Source organism: Garra rufa, chromosome 1, assembly GCF_049309525.1.
Source record: "Garra rufa chromosome 1, GarRuf1.0, whole genome shotgun sequence".
Lineage (NCBI taxonomy): Eukaryota > Metazoa > Chordata > Actinopteri > Cypriniformes > Cyprinidae > Garra > Garra rufa.
In genome coordinates, this window is record NC_133361.1 from 81,299,146 (window position 1) to 81,314,626 (window position 15,481).

Here is a 15,481-nt window from a genome sequence, read left to right on the forward strand (position 1 = left end):
ACAAATAACATTTAAATGATAATTTTGCTACTGTTTGTGCTTGGACACGTTACACATATCAAATCAATTTGGTTATACATTTTCATTTTCATTTTGCTACTTATAAAGCATTAAAATAGTATGCACTTTATAATTTAAGACTACTGTTGAAAATGGCAAATGTAAATAATATAATTTAATTTTCAATTTCATTCTGCAAACGTGGAGGTGATTGAAAATGTAAATTTAAATACAAAATTACGTTGCCTTTTTAATATTGCATTGCCATTTTGCATATTGCATTGCAAATTGAATATTGCTACACATATGCTTCCATATTGAGCTGGTGGATAGAATTGTATGATATTAAGCAATAATAAAAAAAAAAGATTGATGTAGTATTATATCAGTCAACTACTGTCTCCTCTTAGGGAAGGGATATTTTGTGATGTTATTTATTTGTTTTATTATCATTATTTTGGAAAATCACTTAAAACTATAATAATGATGTGTGATGACCAATAAAAATACACATGGGAATAGACTTTATATAGGTATACTTTATTCTTTTAACAGATCAATTATCATTTCTTGGGATTTACTGATTTTGTTTAGCTGTTCAATTATTTCTCCAAGACAGGTTTTTTTTCTATGTTTGTCTTTAAGCCTTCTCCGGCGCTCCAAGTCGGGCCGCACTAGCGTCTCCAATGCAGCTGTTCTCCTTTCTGAATGTGCCTCAAAAACATCATAGGATGTTGATCTTACTCTCCTTCTTTCTCTAGAGGGGGAAGCAGTCTGTTCTTGGGAGCTTGATGCGGTGCTGCTGAGGGCTGCAGAGCTGTAGGCTGGGATGAGATAGTGTTGAACAGAGGAGTTGAGCATATTTTGCCAGGTGGTTCACTCCCAACTCCACGTTTGCCAAATAAGTCTTCCATTTGCTGTGAGAAAACATAAATAAATAAAGCATGCCAACCTTGTAATACACATAAGTTACTTTTTCCTGTCCTGTTGCTTGACACCCATCTTTAGCCCCTTTGTAGCCTTTTGGTATCTTGTTGCCAAGTTTTTTTTCTCAATTTTTCATTAATGATGCTTTTTGTAAAATGCTATTTTATTTTTGTAATACAGATGCAGTTATTTTTGTGTAAGGTCAAGCAGCAGCAGTTGTGGTCCTGTGTGTGAATTCTATATAGATAAAAAAAAGGTTGATAATTGTGAGAGATAAACTTTGTTAGATATTGAATAGTGCACTTTGAAAATAGTACATACCTTGTTGGGTTTCTTGACATTCCAACTCTTTGGATGGGGATTGAGGATTATGTGTTTGCGGGGCTTGACTGAGATTTGTTTTTTTTCATTCAATGGAACACTCGACATGGGATACTGGACCAAGTGGAGGGGGACACTTGGACAAAGATGCTGGACAGTGAGTTGTAAAAGGAGGGAGACGCTGGGTCAAAGAGGCTGGACGAGAAATAAACGCTGGAGGGGTACACTTGGACAAAGATGTTGGACAGTGAGTTGTAACTGGAGGGGGACACTGGGTCAAAGAGACTGGACAATGGGTTGTAACTGAGGGGGGCATCTAGTGAACATGACAAAAACAAGTACACATTTTACATATTGGGCTTTTCCCAAACTATACTGTCAGACATATCAAGTGAAAACAAATGTAACATGTTGGAATATGAAATATTTTTTTAAGATTTTCTGTTCAAATGGTCATATTTCATCACTTAGAAGTGCTATGTTTACAAGTTTAGCAATACATGAATTGAACAAGAGACTTTTTTATTTTTATTTACTTGGATGTTTGTGACGCTTCAATATTTCATCAGTGTTGTCTTAATTTAAAAAAAGTGTTGACTGTATAATCCACAAAGGTCTGGTCTGATTTTAACACCTCAAGGTCTACCTTCAAACCGAATGTTTTCATGCATTGACTGATTAGTTTTTTAGGAGCGAATATGAAATTGTGCATTCAACAAATAAATATATAAAAATATTTACTAAAACAAATGCATTTAAAACAAAGGGAATTGTGAACTATATACATAAAAAACGTCTCGGGTTACGTATGTAACCTTAGTTCCCTGAGGGAACGAGACGCCGCGTCTAGAACGCTATGGGGAACGCCATTGGCGGGCCGCACTCTGAACTATGTCTAACAACCAATGAATGACGGGGGTGACGTCACAGGCGCGGTGACGTCACCAACCAGGAAGTATAAAGCATGTGCGTTTGAAGCCGGCGGCAGCTCTTAGGAATGAAGCGAGCGCCGCAGGGTGCGGGAATTATGGTCCGAGACGCGGCGTCTCGTTCCCTCAGGGAACTAAGGTTACATACGTAACCCGAGACGTTCCCTTCCGGGAACTCGAGCCGTGTCTAGAACGCTATGGGGAACGAGACTACCAACGCCCCCATAATTTCCGAGCCCTGCGAGTGTCTGCTCAACCAGGGTGGAAAAAGAGAGAGCCCTTGTCTAGCATTACACGGACAAGAAGGCCCTGTAGTCCTCGGCCCTCGGGCACACGAGGAATGGTAGTCTTCCTCTGTCTGGTCACCAGCCAGAACGAGAGGTACTCCACGGCCCTCAGGCACACGCAGAGTCTTAGTCCTTTGTCTGGGAGTTAGCCAGTGCAAGAGGGACCGAATGACCACTGTCTAGCACTCGGCGGACAGATGGTGTGGGAAGTCCTCGGTCCGCAGACCCACGAGGACGGTGAGCTCGACCTCAAGGCTCCTCGGCCCTCGGGCACACGAGGAGAGGGTGATCCTTTGTCTGGGGGTTCAGCCAGAACAAGAGGGATCCAAGGCTCGGCCTGGAGCTCCACCAGGACGCGAGGGAATAAGCCATTGTCTAGCATTACGCGGACAAGAGGGCACTGCAATCCCCGGCCCTCGGGCTCACGGGGAAGACAGTAGGTGCCTCTGCCTGGTAGCCAGCCAGTGCATGAGGCACTCCTCGGCCTTCTGTGAAGGCAGACGAGGAGTCTTAGTCCTTGGTCTGGGGAAAACCAGAAACCAAACGAATGTTAGGGGCGTGGACCAACCCGCAGCATTGCAGATGTCTTGTATTGGAACACCTGCCGTCAGAGCCCTCGAGGCACTCATGCCCCGAGTAGAGTGAGCCTTGAGTCCCAACGGTGAGGGGAGATCAGAGGACTCGTAAGCAGTAGTAATGGCATCGATGATCCATCTACTAATAGTGGGCTTTGAAGCTGGGCTCCCCCTCTTAGGGGGGGCCGTAACAGACAAACAATTGCTCTGTTCTACGCCACGTGGCAGCTCTGTGGACGTAAGCATCTAAGGCTCTGACTGGGCACATGCAATTTAACTTCCTGTGGTTCGGCTCCGCGAACGGAGGAGGATAAAAACGCCTGCAGTGTTACTGGCTGCGGTGCTAGGGAGGGGACCTTCGGGACGTACCCGACCCTGGGATATAGAAAGGCCTTGGCCATCCCTGGGGCAAACTCTAAATGAGATGGGGCCACTGAAAGGGCCTGCAGATCGCCTACTCTCTTAAGGGAGGTGAGTGCTAACAGGAGCGCCGTCTTAATTGTGAGGGCGCGGTCCGTAGACTCCTCTATGGGCTCGAATGGAGGCTTGCAGAGAGCTTCTAGCACCACAGCGAGGTCCCACGTGGGGACCCTGGGTGTCACTCGAGGCCTCAGCCTGAGCGCACCGCGGAGGAACCGTATGACCAAGGGCTCTCTACCTACTGAGAGGCCACCTAAAGGGGCGTGGTAGGCACTTATGGCCGCCACGTATACCTTTAGAGTGGAGTGAGCTAGCCCTGCGGATAGGCGAGACTGTAGGAACTCCAGAACTGTACCGACCGGGCAGTTGACTGGGTCCAGGTGGCGCTCGCGGCACCATCTCGCGAATAAGTTCCACTTAAGGCCATACAGTTTCCTTGTAGAGGGAGCTCTGGATTGGAGAAGGGTCTCAACAACCTCGGTTGAGAGACCCGCTCCTATGAGTTGTGCCCCCTCAGGGGCCACACCCATAACCTCCACCTCTCTGGGTGGGGGTGGCATATTGCGCCCCCAGCCTGAGACAGGAGGTCCCTCCTGACGGGAATCTCCCACGAGAGCCGTCTAGGAGAGATACCAGGTCCGAGAACCATACTTGGGTCGGCCAGTACGGGGCTACGAGTAGCAGCCGCACTTGAAACCGACGGACCCGTTCCAGAACTCCCGGGAGCAGAGCGATCGGGGGAAAGGCGTACAGACGCAGCCTCGGCCACGTCTGTGCCATGGCCTCCAGCCCCAGTGGAGCTGGAGGGACTAGAGAGTACCAGAGGGGACAGTGCGATATCTTCTGAGTCGCAAACAGGTCCACCTGTGCCTGGCCAAACACTCTCCAGATCTGCCTCACCACCTCTGGGTGAAGCATCCATCCCCCGGGCCTCGGCCCCTGCCTTGACAGGACGTCTGCTCCCACATTCAGATGTCCAGGGATGTGGACTGCTCTCAGGGAGAGGAATTTCTCTTGAGACCAAAGGAGTATCCGGTACGCCAGCTTGTATAAGGGGCGTGAGCGGAGTCCTCCTTGGTGGTTTATGTAGTGAACCACCGCAGTGCTGTCTGTACGGACCAGCACATGTCTGTTTCTTAGGTCTGGGAGAAACCTCTTTAGGGCCAGGAATACTGCCAGCCTCTCTAAGCGGTTTATGTGCCACGAGAGATGGTGGGCGTTCCATAGGCCTTGGGCTGAGCGGCCACGCATGACCGCTCCCCAACCGGTAAGGAAAGCGTCGGCTGCTAGCGTGATGCGGCGACCAGGCGCTCCCAGTACCGGTCCCTGAGAGAGGAACCAGGGTTTCCTCCACATGGCCAAGGCACGTAGGCAACGCCGCGTGACCTTGATCTTGCGGAGTGGGTTTCCCCTCGGAGAGAACCCCCTGGTCCTGAGCCACCACTGTGGTGGTCTCATGTGCAGCAGTCCAAAAGGTATCACGTTGGAAGCGGCTGCTATAAGACCTAACAGTACTTGAAACTGTTTGACAGTGAGTGACTGGCCTAGCTTTACTGCATTCACTGCGGTCAGTATGGAATCGACTCGTGCAGGAGACATGCATGCCTGCGTGGAGATCGAATCCCACCCTACGCCTAAGTAAGTGGTCCTCTGTAGTGGAGAAAGCACATTCTTCTTGGCGTTGAGTCTCAACCCTAACTCTTTCATGTGAGCGAGAACAGCACCTCGATGCTGAACCGCTAACTGTTAGTTGAGTATGCGGATGCCCTGGAGTCACAGTGGAGCCAGCGCAGCATCCACACACTTCGTGAAAGTGCGGGGTGAGGGAGCTAGGCCGAAAGGAAGCACTCTGTCTTGGTAAGCCTTGCCCCTGAAAGCGAACCTGAGATACTTCCTGTGCTGAAGAACCAGAAAGTTCACTAAGGGTACCAGCCTCTCGGGACTGGTGTCTGGATTTACTTGAGGAACTAACTCGGAGTCCTGTAACAGCGAACTGGCAGGAAGCGCCGGAATTAGCTCCTCGGAAAAGCCCCGCGGGGGTTGCGAACTCTCCAGGGCCGCTACGTTTCCGGGCGGACCAGCTAGAGGATGCTCGCGGGAGATAGCCGCGGCCTGTAACACTGGCAGGGTTAGCTGACTCATCTCCTGATGGCCACGAAGGGGTCTGAAACCCGCACCTGGAGGTACGGTGCAAACCCCCTCGAGAGGGGCTGCCCTCAACGGCCCTGAACCACAACCGTCAGGGCCGCTTAGCCGAGGACTTCCTTGACTGGAGGACGACCCTCAGGTCAGGCCTCTTCGTCTTGGAAGCCCCCGACTTAGAGCGCTGCTTTCTGGGTCCCCTAGGCTGGGCCGGGGGAGCACGGGCGGCAACGCTCTGCTTTTGTGCCTCTCTATGGGAGCTCGTACACGGCTGAGGCTGCTTCTTAGATGGTGCAGCAGCCTCAGAGGAGAACACGCGGCGAGGAAGGAAAGTTCTGAACGCCGCCGCCTGCTTGCGGGCCTCCTGGTGCCTGGCCACAACGGTATCAACCGAAGCACCAAAGAGGCCAGATGGTTGCAGGGGGGCGTCTAGAAGCGTGACCCTGTCCTTGTCTTTTACGTCGGACAGGGTCAGCCAGAGATGCCTCTCCGCGGCCACCAGGGCTGCCATAGACCGCCCAACAGCACGGGCGGCCTCCTTGGTGGCGCGGAGAGCGAGATCTGCAGTTTTTAGCATCTCTGTAACGCTAACTTCCTCGCCGCTGCTGAACTCCTTCAGCAGGTCAGCCTGGTAGGCTTGCAGGATGCCCATGGTGTGAAGGCAAGACCCTGCTTGACCTGCTGCCGTGTATGCCTTACCCATCAGGCCAGAAGTGACTTTAAGGGGCCTGGTGGGCAAGGACGGAGCCTTCAAGGACGACGCCGAGCCGGGTGACAGATAGCCCGCAAGCGTCTGTTCAACCCGTGGCATCGTCCTATAGCCATTCTCCTCTGCCCCCCCCACATTTCCATAATTTTCAGCGGGGGAGAAAAGACGGGAGGAGTATGGCTTTTCCCACGATCTCGCTAGCTCTTGGTGGAGATCGTGGAAGAAGGGAAGGCTCCGTTTAGGAGGTGCTGACTTTGTCCGCAGGAAGCGATCATTTAATCGGCTTCGCTGCGGCTCATGTGATTGCTGTTGTTCTGCGGGCCATGTGATGTGTAATTTGGCTACCGCATTAGTCAGCACCTCTATGAGCTCCTCATAGTGAGGCGAGCGTGATGGCGGTTGTGGTTCCTCTGTAACACTTTCAATGTCAACCTCCTCGGAGGAAGACAAGAGGAACTCGGGGACCTCCTCCCGGGGGGAAGAAACCGCAGCGCGGGCTTCCACATCCAGGAGGAGATCGCTCGATCCGCTGAGTGAGGGCGGAGATAGGGGATCACCCGTCTCCATACCCTCCAGCAGATCGAGCTGCGAGCCCCACGAGTGCAGCCGCCGCTCCGCCTCGGCGGAAGCGGGGCCAGACCCACGGGGCACGCTAGTGAAAGCCCCCTCCTCGAAGAGGGCTTTCCGGGAGCGAAGCAGACGTACCGGCAGGCGTTCACAGTGCTCACAGCCAGCCTTTTCGAGGGCTGACTGTGCATGCTCCGCTCCCAAGCAGACCACACATAGACTGTGTGTATCCCCACCAACAATGAAGCGTTGGCAGGGAGGGACACACTGTCTATGCGGGCGCTTAACCACCATCAAACTCTTTTTCTTAATAGGTTGCAAAGATGCCATTCTACTCAAATAAAAGTGTGTCAAACTGGACACAAAAACAGCAGAAATGGCAAGACAGACACAGACACAGAGCGCTCTCGCTGAATGACAAAAGCTGCCGCCAGCTTCAAACGCACGTGCTTTATACTTGCTGGTTGGTGACGTCACCACGCCTGTGACGTCACCCCCGTCATTCATTGGTTGTTAGACATAGTTCAGAGTGCGGCCCGCCAATGGCGTTCCCCATAGCGTTCTAGACGCGGCTCGAGTTCCCGGAAGGGAACTAAATGTATTTATAAAAAAAAAAAAAAACATGAACTATGAACTATATTTAAAAAAAAAATTCTTCCTGCAGTTCGTCCTGCTCCTTCTCGTCATCAGCGAAATACTGTAGACATGGACAAAATATATTAAAAGGCAAATACACTACATTAGTTATAGAAGGTCTGTATACATTACATTTTCCTCCTCGTCTTCATCAGGAGGAGCAGGACAAAGCTCTGGTGATGGAGGTAGTGCGGGAGGAAGAGGAGGTAGAACATTTGGGGGTCCCTCCTTCTCCCCGGATGAGCTGTGCTCTGTATCCTACAAACAAGCAGAACACAACAGCTATCAAACCCAACATCACTGAATTATCACAGTCTGAAAATATTTTTATAATAGACCTCTCACAACTTCCGTATTTTGCACCGGAAATACGTAATTGCTGTGTAAACCTATTTCCGCCCCGGTATGCCGGTAACCAGTTAAACAACGTGAAAAACGCTTAACGTGGCTTAATGTATGTAAAAAACGACCAGGAAACCCCAAGTTTCTGTCAAACCTTACGTGGAACAAACATTAACTACTATCAAAAGAACGAGCCCTTATTCCACAGATAAAGTTAATTATATCACGTTAAGCTTTTTCTCCCCCATTGAAGCCATTATAAGGAAACAGCTTAACATGGTTTTCGTACCTCAACAGCGACCAGGGAAAACCAAACTTATGTTAAATTTTACTTATAATAAATACTTGCTGCTGTCAAAAGAACGAGCTCTTACTCAGCATATAAAGTGATCGCCCCCCATAGAAGTCCATCATAACAAACCATGTTAAGCTTTTTCCTTAATGGAGTTCTATAGGGAGAAAAACGAGATATTATTCACTTTATATGCTGAATAAGAGCTCACTCTTGTGACAGCATAAAGTGTTTATTATAAGTAAAATTTTAAGCCACGTTAAGCTTTTTTTTTTTTTTTTTTGTATAATGGACTTCTATGAGGGGCGATCACAAATATGCTGAATGAGAGCTCGTTCTTTTGAGAGCAGAAAGTGTTTATTTTAAGTGAAATTTAACAGAAGTTTGGTCCTCCCTGGTCGCTTAAGGTAAGTTAAACCAAGCTGTTTTTTTATAATGGGCTTCTATGGGGGAAAAACCGCTTAACGTGATATTATGCACTTTATCTGTGGAATAAGGGTTTGTTCTTTTGATAGCAGTTAGTGTTTGTTCCAAGTAAGGTATGGCAGAATTTTGGGGTTTCCTGGTCGTTTTTTACGTAGGTTAAGCCACGTTAAGCGTTTTAGAACGTCCCGGATAAACTCTTAGTGGAAAAATGTATTTCCTTTATCCAATTTGTTCCTCTTTGTGACGGAGTTTTCCTCCACGACTCTTATCATCAAACCTTACGTGGAACAAACATTAACTACTATCAAAAGAAGGAGCACTTATTCCACAGATAAAGTGAATAATATCACGTTAAGCTTTTTCTCCCCCATTGAAGCCATTATAAGGAAACAGCTTAACATGGTTTTCGTACCTCAACAGCGACCAGGGAAAAACAAACTTATGTTAAATTTTACTTATAATAAATACTTGCTGCTGTCAAAAGAACGAGCTCTTATTCAGCATATAAAGTGATCGCCCCCCATAGAAGTCCATTATAACAAACCATGTTAAGCTTTTTCCTTAATGGAGTTCTATAGGGAGAAAAACAAGATATTATTCACTTTATATGCTGAATAAGAGCTCACTCTTGTGACAGCAGAAAGTGTTTATTATAAGTAAAATTTTAAGCCACGTTAAGCTTTTTTTTTTTTTTCTTGTATAATGGACTTCTATGGGGGGCGATCACAAATATGCTGAATGAGAGCTCGTTCTTTTGAGAGCAGAAAGTGTTTATTTTAAGTGAAATTTAACAGAAGTTTGGTCCTTCCTGGTCGCTTAAGGTAAGTTAAACCAAGCTGTTTTTTTATAATGGGCTTCTATGGGGGAAAAACCGCTTAACGTGATATTATGCACTTTATCTGTGGAATAAGGGTTTGTTCTTTTGATAGCAGTTAGTGTTTGTTCCAAGTAAGGTATGGCAGAAATTTGGGGTTTCCTGGTCATTTATTGCGTAGGTTAAGCCACGTTAAGCGTTTTAGAACGTCCCGGATAAACTCTTAGTGGAAAAATGTATATCCTTTATCCAATTTGTTCCTCTTTGTGACGGAGTTTTCCTCCACGACTCTTATCAGGTCTGCAAAAGTTATCTTTGGCAAACCAGTGAGGGAAGTTGTGTAGACTCTCTCCATTTTAATTTTAAATTACCCGGCTTTCTTCTGTGTTGACATTACACAGGAAGTCTGCATACCCTGCGATTGCGTATTTCCGGTTTCTGTGAAAAAGGTCTATTTAATTACAAGTATAAGTTCACTGTCCGGCTGATCATTTCTGTGGTGGCCTGTGAAAATAATAATAACAAAATTAAAAATTAATCACTATCTTTACATTTTGAAGATTTGTATTTATTTTCTATCAGTACTTACACTACTGCCACCAGTATCCTCCGGCCCACTGTCATCAGGGTTGCTCATTTTTCTGTTTAAAAAACAAAAAAAATGAGTAAATCGGCTGTGAACACATGATTGTTAGAACAATTACTTTTTACAATTACAATTACAAATATAGCTTTAATTCATTACTTGACTGAGAATTGAGATGTATTCAAATTGACTGCATAGTCATGAATATGTCATGCATATGGTGTATTAAAAAATGCATGTAGTTCATTTTACTAAAAATATAATTAATTAGTGGTTAGCATTCATTAGTATTATTGTTAATTATAAGCGTTGGTGTTGTCTAGCAATGCATTCCGAGGTCATCTTTAATTTCTAAGTAAAACTTAATTCTTTCGAGTGTAAAATCAAAAGTCTTCTCCAAAGACGTGATCTTCCAGCAGCTGATTGACGTCTCCTTTGTGCACATATTGCAAACATTGCAAACAAGGAGGGCTACGTACTATAGGGTTGTCGTGATGCCATTGTGTTCTGTGCACCTGTCGCCTTTATTTTATTTTATTATCACTGCAGAACTTATAAGTACATACAACCGCAGGAAAAGATAGTAGGCTGTTTTATCAGTAAAAAATCATAATGACAGAAAAAAACTGTAAAGGGTGTGATTCTCTGCACGTGAAAAAAAAAAGATGAAATATCTTTAAATTATCGTAATATTCATTTAATCATAATGCATTAAAATTGCATGTGTTGTTTTTTTGTTATTTATAATCCTCGGGGATGAAACAAGAGAAATCCCACAATAAAAAGAGGAAAACAAAGGAGATTTCAAGCCAGTTTTGCGTGTGGATAAACAATTTTTCACATAAATAAATTAAAAACATATTAAAGTGGTTACGATTTTAGGTTTTCGTAATAAAAAATAACATCTTTAAGGATTAAACTGGGTTATAGCCTAAAAACGTACTACAATCAAAAAGGTATCTGTTTCTTCTGGAAGACCAGAAATTTGATCAACATCATAATATATACAAATAGATAATATATACAAATAGATGAATTAAACCTGTCGCTCATATCTTTTAAATTGTTGCTCTTGTTTTAACGTCGTAGATCACATGATAACGCCATCATGGCGGATCGCATTCATACTCAACGAGATTTGGCTGTAGAGTAGGTACTCTTTTAGTGCTTGTTAAGTACCTACTTATTGAAATTAAGTACCTACTCATTAAGTATGCGATTTCGGATGCAGCCAGTGTCTACAAATTTCTACTCCCTGAGGGCAACTCTGCATAGTATGAGAGTTACAAGAAAGCCAAAAGCCACGACTCTGGTGGGACTCGAACCCACAACCTTTGAATGGCCTCATCTGTCAGTCTAGAAGTCCAATGCGCTATCCATTGCGCCACAGAGCCCTGTAGGTATGGCTGAGTGGCACGCTGTGTGGGCAGAAAGACAGGTCCTCAGGTCTTTGCACAATTTAGGCATGGCTCAAAAACAGAGTCTCGTCGGGATCTCCCATCCAACAACGAGGCCAGAGAGAGCCACTGATGGAAAGGCACCGCTGGGATGCGCTTTGACCAGCTAAGCCACGGCGCCTCCTTGGTGGGACCAGTTAGCCTAAGATCCTATCCTTCAAAAGCAGGTGAGAGGGTAGTTTTGCAAGGGAAACCGCCCGCTGTCCTCGAGCTTCTATGTGTCTCCATTCGCCGTTCATTCGCCGTAAAGCACGACGTTGGCTGTATTGTGGCGCGCAACCAGAGGCATTGCTCGGATTCAAACCCAGGCTGACCTTCCGGGTCTGTGGCCGTCCAACGGTAAGAGAGCGCGTTCTCTCTCTGCAGGACGGACAGGCCCTCGGGTCTCTGCACAATTGCAGTGTCCAGTGTCGTTTGAAAGGCAGAGGCACTGTAAGGGCCTCAGGTCCAAGGGAGGGCAAAAAGGTCCAAGCTGCCATTTGCAAGGCACCGCTGGGATTCGAACCCAGGATCTCCTGTTTACTAGACAGGCGCTTTAACCAACTAAGCCACGGCGCCAACCCGCATGCTAATTGTGGGGATGGCGTCTTAGACGATGCATGAATAAACACTTCGTACGTCCTGCTGCCTCCACTTGATGCAAGACAGTGATTGCCATACCTCACTGAATTGGTTCTTGGGCATGTTTTGCTACCTTTTAAATATGATTGACCTTTTCTTTAAATCAATTTACGCTGAGAACAAGAGGCCTCCAAATGGTTTCTGCTGTCCGATTGCAACATTGCGCATGATGGGCTTAACATAATGGTAAAAAGCACGACTCGAGCTCCTCTGTGTCCCCATTTGCCGTCCATTTTTTTGGTAAACACAAGCTCGGCTGTACTGTGGCGCGCTACCAAAGGCATCGCTGGGATTCGAACGCAGGATCTCCTGTTTACTAGACTAGCCGGGCAGCACGTTCGCCCTCCGGGAGGGCGACTCAGACGCTCCAGGCTTCCAGAGAATAGGCCAGGGGTTGGCTGACCGGGCGCTGGACAGCTTTAAGGCGTTTGCCGACAACTGAGTCGGGGTGGTTTGCAAAATTAACCACTCGCTATCCCTGTTTGCAGGTCGCTTTTGAAAAGCTTACGCTTGCTGGACTGGAAAATCGTCCAAGGCACCGCTGGGATTTGAACCCAGAATCTCCTGTTTACGAGACAGGCACTTTAACCAACTAAGCCACGGTGCCAAACCGCGTGCAAGGTTGTCTGAAGGGTTACTCCAAGGGTCAAAACATCCAGAGGCTGGCCAGGTGCTGGTACGCATAAAAGAGAATGGCTGCATCCGAAATCGCATACTTCCATACTATTTAGTAGGCAAAAAGTAGTAGGTGAAGAAAAAGTATGCATGAAATCTCAAACACCACAAAAGAGTAGGCGAGATTTACCAGGATGAAGCACTATTTCTCGCGAGATTCAGGCGAACGTATACCTAAGTATCGTTCGAATATGCCTACTTATCTACTATATAGTAGGCGAAATGGGCACGTGAGAAGAGTAACCACAAAAGAGTAAGCGAGAGATCCCCGGATGCCTACTGCGTCCCGCCCAGATTTTGAAGCGCCGATCGAGGGATACTTTTCTACTTTTCTATCCCAGAAGCCCACGGGAGATCAATAGCTACGTCATCATCGAACGTGATGGAGAACAGCAACAAGGGTGTTTTCAAAAGTGAGTAACCTTACGCTGTTCCTTGTGTCACAATCGCGTAGAACAAACTGTTAAATCGCTTAAGGTGTAACAGTATAGTATATTTGTGACTGTTCTGTAAAAATATGTTTTATATGTATAGCAAACAGGGGAGATCCAGTAAACACACATATATCTCCAAAGTGAATGTACATAAACCATATACATCTAAATGTCTACAGTATTTAATATGTGACAGGAAAAAGTTCGAAAAGAATTGCAGATGAGCACATAATAGACATCTGAGTGTTGTGTGCTGTTACAGTAAATTCACTGTTGTCAACATTGTTTACTTTATATGAATTGAATGTAAATAAACGCATGTACATAGTAACTAAACATAACTGATCTTTTTTATTAATATAAATAAATAGAGGAGCATTTGTGTTGGATAAAATGCGAGTGTAAATGCAGTGTTGAGCACATGAATTACAGAGGTGACTTGAAACTTTTCAGGATGTTACAGGGACAGGACGTGATGGACAGCAGAGACAGGTGAAGGTGGACACGCTGGTCAGCTGCTTCATCAGAACAAAGCTGCAGAATTGGCACAGCTGTTGATGGTAGTTGTTATTTACAGGCTGTGAACACATGCTTGTTAGAACAATTACTTTGAATAAAGCTTTGTTTTATGTGTCTTTGACTTTATTTAACCCCCTGGGGTCCAAACACGCGTATACGCGTTTTGTGGCAGTTTCCCAAAAGGAACTTCAATTACTCTGTCATTTCTGATTGTACAGATAAAAGCAGTACATCAATCGAATCTGTAAAGGGTCTACTTTTATTTGTATATACTCACAAAACCAAAAAAATATTGTGATTTTACAAAATAAAGAAAACAAAAAGGGTGTGCTGTCTGCCGCGTTGATCTCCGTGATCTTCATTCAGAAACGCGTCATTAAAGGGATAGTTCGGGCATTTAAGACATAAAGTTGTATGCAATCCTTATCAGCACTATAGTGTATACACACTGACCCACACTGCGTTCACCTCCCTGGTCAGAGTTCTGGCCGCTGGAAGTTTTTCAAGAAAGTAGTCACGGTTAGTTTCCGGGGCCTCAAAACTGTGCGTTTTTACGTGAAAAAAATATATGCGTTTCAAAGCTTGATTCATTTACATCACAAAAAACACTCCTAACAAAAATCATACCTCAGTTTTAATCGGCACTATATTCTTTCCGTTTCCATCAATCCGCGCTGCTGTCAGTTCGCACGTTCCGATCAGCCGTTGATAGCGCGACTCGCTGACAACATGTCTGACTACGAAACTTCTGATGATGAAACCAATTTTAGCACAATGTCAGACGGAACAGACGATATATATATATATATATATTTATATTAGACCTCGTTTCACGTGATTTCCACAGGAGTCTAAACATCAGATTGTTTACTGTACAGTTTAGACATGGGATCTCCAGTCCTCGTGAGCTACTGTCTTGCTGGTTTTTAGTTTTTCTCTGATGCAACACACCTGACTCAAATCAACGGGTAATTAGCAGGCTTGTACAGAATGTCTCATTTGAGAAAGGTGTCCTGTCATAGGAGAACATCGAGCTGCAGTAATGTAGCTCACGATGACCGGAGTTGGAGATACCTGGTTTAGACCTACCTGTATGTGACTTCAAGCACACTTATAAACACGATGATACCGATGCACGTTCCGCATAGTTACAGACAATAACAAATATAGCAAAGCATCATATTTTGTTGTGTTATATAGATTCAATTTAATTCATTAGTTATGACATTTAACGATTTTCTCACCACACAGACAGTCGATTATTGTCGATGCTATCACTGCCCCGGTTAGAATATTCTCAGTGTGACGTTAGCCTAAAAACCGACGCTTCAAAATAAACCTGTCGTATGCGACATAAAGTTAGTAAATAGAGCTTACCCGTGGTACTGGTACAGCAGAACTCTTTAAAATCCGTTTTTTGATTTTTCCTCCTTGGTTGAGGATGTAATCGTCTTCGCTGAAGTAAGCACTGCACACACGAAAATCCTTGATACTGGATATATTAGCTCCCGCAGAGTAGCCTGCACATCCCTGCACATTCTTGTGGTCACAACCTGGGAATTTACAAGTTCGCACCATTGTTAATTTTCTACTTTTTACGTTGTTGTCATTCGAGTGTGTAATGGAACAGCTGATGATAGGAACGTGCGAACTGACAGCAGCGCGGATTGATGGAAACGGAAAGAATATAGTGCCGATTAAAACTGAGGTATGATTTTTGTCAGGAGTGTTTTTTGTGATGTAAATTAATCAAGCTTTGAAACGCATATATTTTTTTCACGTAAAAACGCACAGTTTTGAGG

At 45.5% G+C, this 15,481-nt stretch overlaps 1 long non-coding RNA gene and 3 other non-coding genes across 4 annotated transcripts; all 4 read right to left on the minus strand.

Moving 5' to 3' along the window:
- Positions 1 to 1,360: 1,360 nt before the first annotated feature.
- On the minus strand, positions 1,361 to 9,891 carry LOC141326172 (uncharacterized). Its single transcript, XR_012353861.1, has 3 exons — positions 9,851 to 9,891; positions 7,646 to 7,771; positions 1,361 to 1,564 (listed from the first exon to the last, which is right to left on the minus strand). It is a non-coding gene; the product is annotated as an uncharacterized lncRNA (long non-coding RNA).
- A 1,386-nt stretch (positions 9,892 to 11,277) lies between these two features.
- On the minus strand, positions 11,278 to 11,367 carry trnar-ucu (transfer RNA arginine (anticodon UCU)). Its single transcript is given in 2 exon segments — positions 11,278 to 11,313; positions 11,331 to 11,367. It is a non-coding gene; the product is annotated as a tRNA-Arg (tRNA).
- A 547-nt stretch (positions 11,368 to 11,914) lies between these two features.
- Positions 11,915 to 11,988, minus strand: trnat-agu (transfer RNA threonine (anticodon AGU)). The gene has a single exon. It is a non-coding gene; the product is annotated as a tRNA-Thr (tRNA).
- A 596-nt stretch (positions 11,989 to 12,584) lies between these two features.
- Positions 12,585 to 12,658, minus strand: trnat-cgu (transfer RNA threonine (anticodon CGU)). Its single transcript has one exon. It is a non-coding gene; the product is annotated as a tRNA-Thr (tRNA).
- Between the last annotated feature and the right edge of the window lie 2,823 nt (positions 12,659 to 15,481).